The 6,853-nt window shown below is 40.1% G+C and overlaps 1 long non-coding RNA gene across 1 annotated transcript; it reads left to right on the top strand.

Moving 5' to 3' along the window:
• Positions 1-1,176: 1,176 nt before the first annotated feature.
• On the top strand, positions 1,177-4,454 carry LOC109323396. Its single transcript, XR_002104657.1, has 3 exons — positions 1,177-1,290; positions 3,342-3,431; positions 4,359-4,454. It is a non-coding gene; the product is annotated as an uncharacterized LOC109323396 (long non-coding RNA).
• The last annotated feature ends 2,399 nt before the right edge of the window (positions 4,455-6,853 follow it).

The raw sequence follows: 6,853 nt of genomic DNA, 5'->3' as shown, positions 1-6,853 counted from the left end.
TGGCCTATAATTTGGTTAATGACATAGACTGCCTTCACAGGGATGCTATTTGATCCTCATTAGGAGTGTATTTTCCACAATTGCCTTTGAAATGATTTTAATACTAGTAAAGATCTGAAGGAAAGCAGAAAACCAGTGAGATTAGTTCTGCAAAAATGATTTGTGCTTGTGGTATTCATAAAAAAACCCAACGGTTTTCTTTTTCTTTGTACATAGCGTAGAAAAGAGACACCAGAACTTTAGCTGTCATTAAGTATCTATTAAAAAGATGAAAGAAACTGCTTTGTCTTCAGGAGCTGCATGTTGCTCATAATTCAGCTACTCATTGTTACATAATTTGTATGTTCCTGCATCTGTGCTGCAAAGCAATGTAAAAATAACTACCAAAGACACTTGGAAAAACTGTTCCCACATCTTTTTCACTAAGTACTTTGAGAGACAATTGTCTTTCTCTCAAAATACCTTTTGATTTGCTCGGGAAAGCCATGTTTCTGCTGGGCAGGGGGTTGGGTGGGGGTTCCCCCTCTTGTGGTCTTTCTTTCTTTCATTAGAAACCCAAACCATTGTCTGGACACAGACTCTATCTTGAGTCTTTCAGGTTCCTCAACAAAGCTGTTTACCAGATATTACTATAATGTACAAAAACATCAGTATAATGAAGGAAAATATAGGCTTCATATATAAGGCTCAAACTCCTTAAATGAGACCATAAACAGTCAAAAGCAGCTAAGTACACAACAAGGCTGTTTGTCTTTCTGTCTCCCATGTCCCCTTAAGAAAGAAAATAATTCGTTAACCCCAACTTATTACAGGCACAAAATGAAATTTTGCCATTTGCACCCTCACAAGCTTTGAAGCTATGTTTCCATAACATTGCTTCCTCCTGTTTTGATGATTTTTCCACCTACATTTGCTGTCTTTCACTGCAGGGTATTTAAGGCAAACAGCACAGTTGTTGTTTACTAAACATTTAATTATCTAGGGTCTTTTTACATATGACAGTGATTCCATTGACTTTATGAACACACAAGAAAATGTCGCAAGGAGCCTATTATATTACAACTGAGGTAATGTACATTAGAAAAAAAGTATACTTTTTTAAAAGAGTTTATACAACTTTCTATTGATAGTTCCCTTCCTTTAGTTACTGTGAATAACTCTCTGTCAACAGGAACCGATACTGGTGTTACTTCATGAGGCTGGATTTTGTGGTGGCACACACAATTTAAAGTTCAAGTCCTGGATTTCATGATGGCATGGCGGAAAGGTGTGAGAGGTGTAAACTTTCAGGTGGACTTCAGGAATTTCACTGAATGTTCAGTACTTGTTTATACTGTTCATTAATACATTGTACAATTTTTCCCTTGCCAGAACTATAGCACAGCTCAGTTGATCTTGAGGAGCACAATGTGCAAACAAATGTGCTGTGTATCAAACTGAACTCTTCAACTTCGAGAACTATACTGTGTGTGCACATCAGCGTGTGCGTGGATGCAAGCAAAATTTCCCCCCCCGACTTCAAGAACAGTGCTGCAATCAATATGGATTTTTTTAAAACCCTATTACAGCTGTACCTTAAAAAATTCAGGGCTTATCCCTCAGGCTGTAAAGTCTGTGAGATATACCGTATTTTCTCACATGTACCATGTCCCCCAGATATCACACACACCTTGTTTTTAAGAGGCAGAATGAAAAAAAATCCTTGCAGACACCAAGTAGTAGCAGCTAAGGAGCTGAGCCTGCTGCCAGTCCTGTGTGTCAGATGAAGCCTGTGGACTGACCCAGTAAACCAGGTCTGACCCCATGTCCTGGGTCCAGGGCCACATGCTGGGTCCAACCCAGCATGTCAAGCCCAAGCCCAAGCCCATCCCAAGCCCAGGTAAACTCTGGACCACATGCTTGGTCTGCTCCAGTATGTCAAGTCTTCCCCACATGAGATACCTGACCCCATATGCCAACTCCATGGCCATGTGCTATTATGACCTGGTGCAGTGAGTCTGACCCCACATTCCAGTGCCAGGGCAACATGCTAAGTCTAACCCCACACAATGAGTTTAACTCCACTCATGATTTCTGGGGTCATATGATAAGTCTGACTTGATACACTGAGTCTGACCCTATATGCTGGGTCTGACCCCATGCCAGCTTCAGGGCCAAATAGTGGGCCCAGCCCTGCATGCCAGGTCTGACTCAACATGCTGGCTCTAGCCATGGGCTGATCCAGGGCACCAGCCCAATCTAGCACAAGGAGTCACATCATATGGCTGAAGGATTCCCTAGAGGTTTGAAAATTTGGTGTCAAGGGAGTAGTGGCAATGTTAATTGCCATGACCCCCAAAACTGCAGCAATTAATGCTACCACCACTCTCCTACCACCACATTTCCAGACCCATGGGGATCCAGATCTTCTCACCTTTAGCATACACCACAAGTTTCACCAGCTCATTTTGATGGAAAAGGTGCTGATTATATGTATGGGACAAATGTCAATGGGATCAGGGTCTGAGTGAGATACAATTGCTGGCTTATTTGTAGGAAAGTGAAATACTATATGAAACTGCTTGACAGTGTCCCTGGAAGTAAACATGCAGGCTGCAGTCCTGAAAGTACAAATGCCCAGGCAGATTTAATTCGCTTAAATGGGGTTCTGCCATTGTACTAGGCTGCTAACAGAGCCAATGTCTTACAGGATATAGAGTCCCAACTTGAAATAAGGGGCCTTAAAGATATAGTAACTAAAGCTGGTTGGGAAATGGTTTGTTCTTTCCTGAAAAACTGTAACAAACTCTACTTTTCTTTGAAAAATTTCCTTGACATTTCTTGAGCTTTCAGTGAAAATATGGAAACTGAAATTTCAGTACAACTCCAAAGCAAAAAACCCAAACAAAATTACCACTGTGATTTGGATGCTCTACAGAAAAACTGAACATTTGCAGTGAAAATGGACTGGTTTTTTTTTTCTATTTTGTCATAAATAATGTTCCAGATAATTTTTATCAGATATGTTCATCAAAAGCCCAAACTACCATATTATGGACAATAGATAGGCATACTGGGGTGATTAAAAAATAAAGGATTTATGCTTTTTCTTCATTTGGTCTGATTTCAACCATTGTCATATATAGCTGGTATAGCTATACAACTTTGATTTGCATACATACACTAAAGAGTTGTGCTGGTTTATTTATCCCTCTAACAGACACTGGGGGTGAACATAAGCAAAAATCCCCACTATAGACAGGGTTTTTCTAATTTTTCCAGATTTACAAGTTTAAAATAGATCCCCTTCTTATTTTCTGTGGTGCATTTTCAAATATACTCTGTTTATCCCTTTGTCACAGGATGGGATGCTACATTACAACATCAGAATGCATCAGTGCAATTTGAGGGTCGCATTTTCCAGGGTCCTTGAAAAAGGAGCTGTAAAATTGGTAAGTGTATGCAACATGGACAGTTGTATGGTTTAGATGAGAACTAGGACAAACTGCTAGGAAGTCATTGTTTCATCTTTTATACATTTATTTCATGTCCATCTGAAACACAAAGAAAGAATGAGAACTGACTGAGAGCAAGAAAAGAAACCCCCCAGGCATTGTGTATCATCCAAAGCTGCATGTTTGAGCAGGCAGTTTTTTTGCTGTTGAGCTAATAAACAAGAAAAAATGATTCTTAGCAAATAATTGTGCAAAGAGATGGTTCAATCCTGAGTGATTTTTGGCATTCTTCTATATTTGTTAGGCAACATGACTGCAAATGGACCTCAGTTCCCTTGGGAAGGTGTACAGCAAAACACATGTGTAGGAATCAAGTTAATGAAGAAGTTGCAACTCAAGACAGAAGCAGCGAAAGGGGACTGCTGGTTCTCCCAAGGGGAGGGCTATATGCAACAGCTGAATTCACCAGTTGAGAAACAGGAGTCCCACTCAAGTGGCCTAGCTCTGTACATCATCAGTACCAAGTTTTGGATTGTGGGTTCTGAAGACAGAAGCTTATTCATGGGAAGCTTAAAAAGATGGAGTCAGGCAGAGCTGTGCTAAGTTTGTCTTAACCAGATGCATCTGATGAGGCAGTTTGGGGCTTTTCCCATTATTCTTAATCATGAAGGCATTGACTGTATTTGTAGTTGCTGGAGGTATAGGTAATGTCAGGAAGCAGGGTCATATTAGATCCTACCTGTCAGAATCCAAGTGGGTTTTTATTTCAGTAGCAATTATAGGAATAATTATATTAATTCATGGGTTTTTTCATTCCTAATACAAAAGCACTCTTCAGTTTTAGCCTGACAAATCTATTTACTAGTCAAGCTCAAGCCTTCAACATATTCTAATCTTTTCTTATAGAACATTTTCTTCCCGTAGGTAAATGGAACAAAAGCAATTAGCTTGCTTCATTGCTCAGGTCCCTGCAGAATCCACTCTGTTTGGCAAGTATTGGAAGCATTTCCAGTTACTCATTTTCAGTACAAAAGCTGTTAAAAGCGGATCATAATGTAATTTTTTTTTTTTTTTTTTTTTGCTTTGCCTGTGCTTAATATAAAACCCATGTGTCTTTGCCGGGACAGTACACTCTGTGCTGTGCTCTGGGAACTGTAGTGCGCCAGCTGCTGAGGTCTGTATAGAAAAGAACTGGAAGACCTACAGTTCCCAACATGCCTGGCAGTAGCTCTGCCTGTAAAGAGCTCTGCTTGTCTCAAAGCTTAAAAGGGCAATTACAGAGTAGGACAAGAGCTAAGACAGTTATAGAGCAAATAAAAGCCATTGTAAACAACGGCTGACTAGGAGACAACACTGACTGATATTTAAACAGAAAGGGTATTGCGCCTTTTCCATAAGAAGAAAGTGTTCCCAAAGATATTTTTAAGCTAATTTAAAATACTTACCATACATGTCTTAATGCCTCCAACGAAAGCTAGAAGAGAAACCGATACAGACATGACTGTTCACTGTAAGCCTACCCTCTGGCACTCTTTGAGCTATGTATTGTGTACAGATTTCAACTTGTGCATGGCTGTCTGGGCAGCTGCAATCAGACCTTGCTGCTGGGTAATTCATACCAGATGGAGAACTCGGGCAGCTGCCTCCCATTTAAATTTGCATGGAAGTTCTAGAATTGCCAGAGCCTAGACTATGGGAATGCGAATCTTCACTGGTCACACCTGGCAGCTGGGTGATCCCACAAAATGTATCTCTCAACATGCAGCAATAGTGTAAGCTTAAATGGCAGGCCCCATGAGGAATGTGATGATGCCATTATCAAAATGTCTGCATAACTTTGCACTCTTGGAGAACTGGGTAATTCTTCATTTCGTATAGGTGTTCTCATGAACATGAGCTTTCAGTAACAAATATTAAATCAGACTTATCTACACCTAAGAGTTGTAGTAATGTAAGACAGTAGCCTAGTTTTGAATGTAACTTGGGGTGGGCCCTAACTTTTAGTGAAAGTGTAATGACTAAAGATCTGATGTCACAGCAAATAATTTATATTGTAAATGATTTAAACTAGTTCAAATTTGACCCAGTAAGTTCTGGCTTACCTATAAAAGCTTTATCTATTCCCCTGACCCACTCACAAGGGGTTGCTCTAACATAGTTAAGAGTGTGAATAGATTCTGTTAATTCAGTACAACTTCTGTGCGTTGACAAAACCCCAGTTTTTGAGATAAGTGCACAGATGACCTTTTAAAATGTGAAAAGTGCAACAACGCCTGATTTTGAGGGCTGCCTGAAACAGTGTCTTGGAGAAAAGTGTGAATTATTTCTATTTAGCTGCATTTGATATTAACACTGGGCCCCAACAGCACCTCCCTTATTGGTGCAGACCAATATTGCAGACCACATATTGTTGTATCGATAGGTTTGTCTATACAAGGTTTAACAGATTTCGTAGACATTAGGGCTGGAAGAGACCTCGCAAGATCATCGGGTCCAGCCCCTGGTGCCAGTCCCAGTTACTTCTGTACCAGCACATACATCGCAAAAACCCTTCCATTAAGCTTAGAAACAAGATAAGCACCCGAGCATTGAAAGTCCCCACCAAGAACAGCCTGGTGGCCCACCAGTTTATTTTAAGGTCTGATTTTAACCTGATTTAGTTAAAAGTCCATGGAGCCTGATGTACCAGTTTACTTAAGCTAAAGCCAAACTTATTTTGGCTTAACTAAAGTTGGTTATATTCAGTTGAAATGACTCTCTCTTGTGCTGCCATCACAGCGGTTATAAAAAATGTATACACTAATTTAATGTATTGGTTGAAAAATCATCTTAAGCATCCTTGATATAATTTCTGCATGTGCACATGGCCTAAGGAATAAAAAGATTCTTCACACCCAAATATGGCAGTACTACCTGCAGTGAAATAATAACACAATAATGCATATGTCTATAATTCTTCCTATCTGAAGAGTTCATTCATTTAGCTTAATTCAATTACTTTGACCTCTTCATAGAAAGCAGTACCTCAAAAATGTTTCAGAAGCTGAAGGCTAAGACAGCAAATGATGGCTAGGCTGGAGCAGGTAACTCCCCTGTATTTGAGGATGCTCTCAAATTCACTCCTCAAATGCCTCCCTAAATATTCTTCTTCAGAGTGTGAGTGGGACTTGCCTTTCAGCCTCCACCTACAGAAAGCTCTTCCTTTTGTTCCTGTCCCAGGAAGGGGGGAAATGGGGAAAAAGATAATGGTGATGTCAGATAAGGACAGAGAAAGGGAGAGGTGAGAGGAAGATCAAAGGTGAATGAGATACAAGGAGAGTCAGATGAAGAAAGCAAAGCTTTCTGAGAAAAGTGTAAGTGAAAAGAGAAATGAACTGTAGGAATAACCTAGTCTGTAGGACACATGGAAAAACAATAAT

This window comes from Crocodylus porosus, unplaced genomic scaffold (genome assembly GCF_001723895.1).
Source record: "Crocodylus porosus isolate Cpor-Errol unplaced genomic scaffold, CroPor_comp1, whole genome shotgun sequence".
NCBI classification, from domain to species: domain Eukaryota; kingdom Metazoa; phylum Chordata; order Crocodylia; family Crocodylidae; genus Crocodylus; species Crocodylus porosus.
This window is presented reverse-complemented; position numbering and strand designations above follow the sequence as displayed.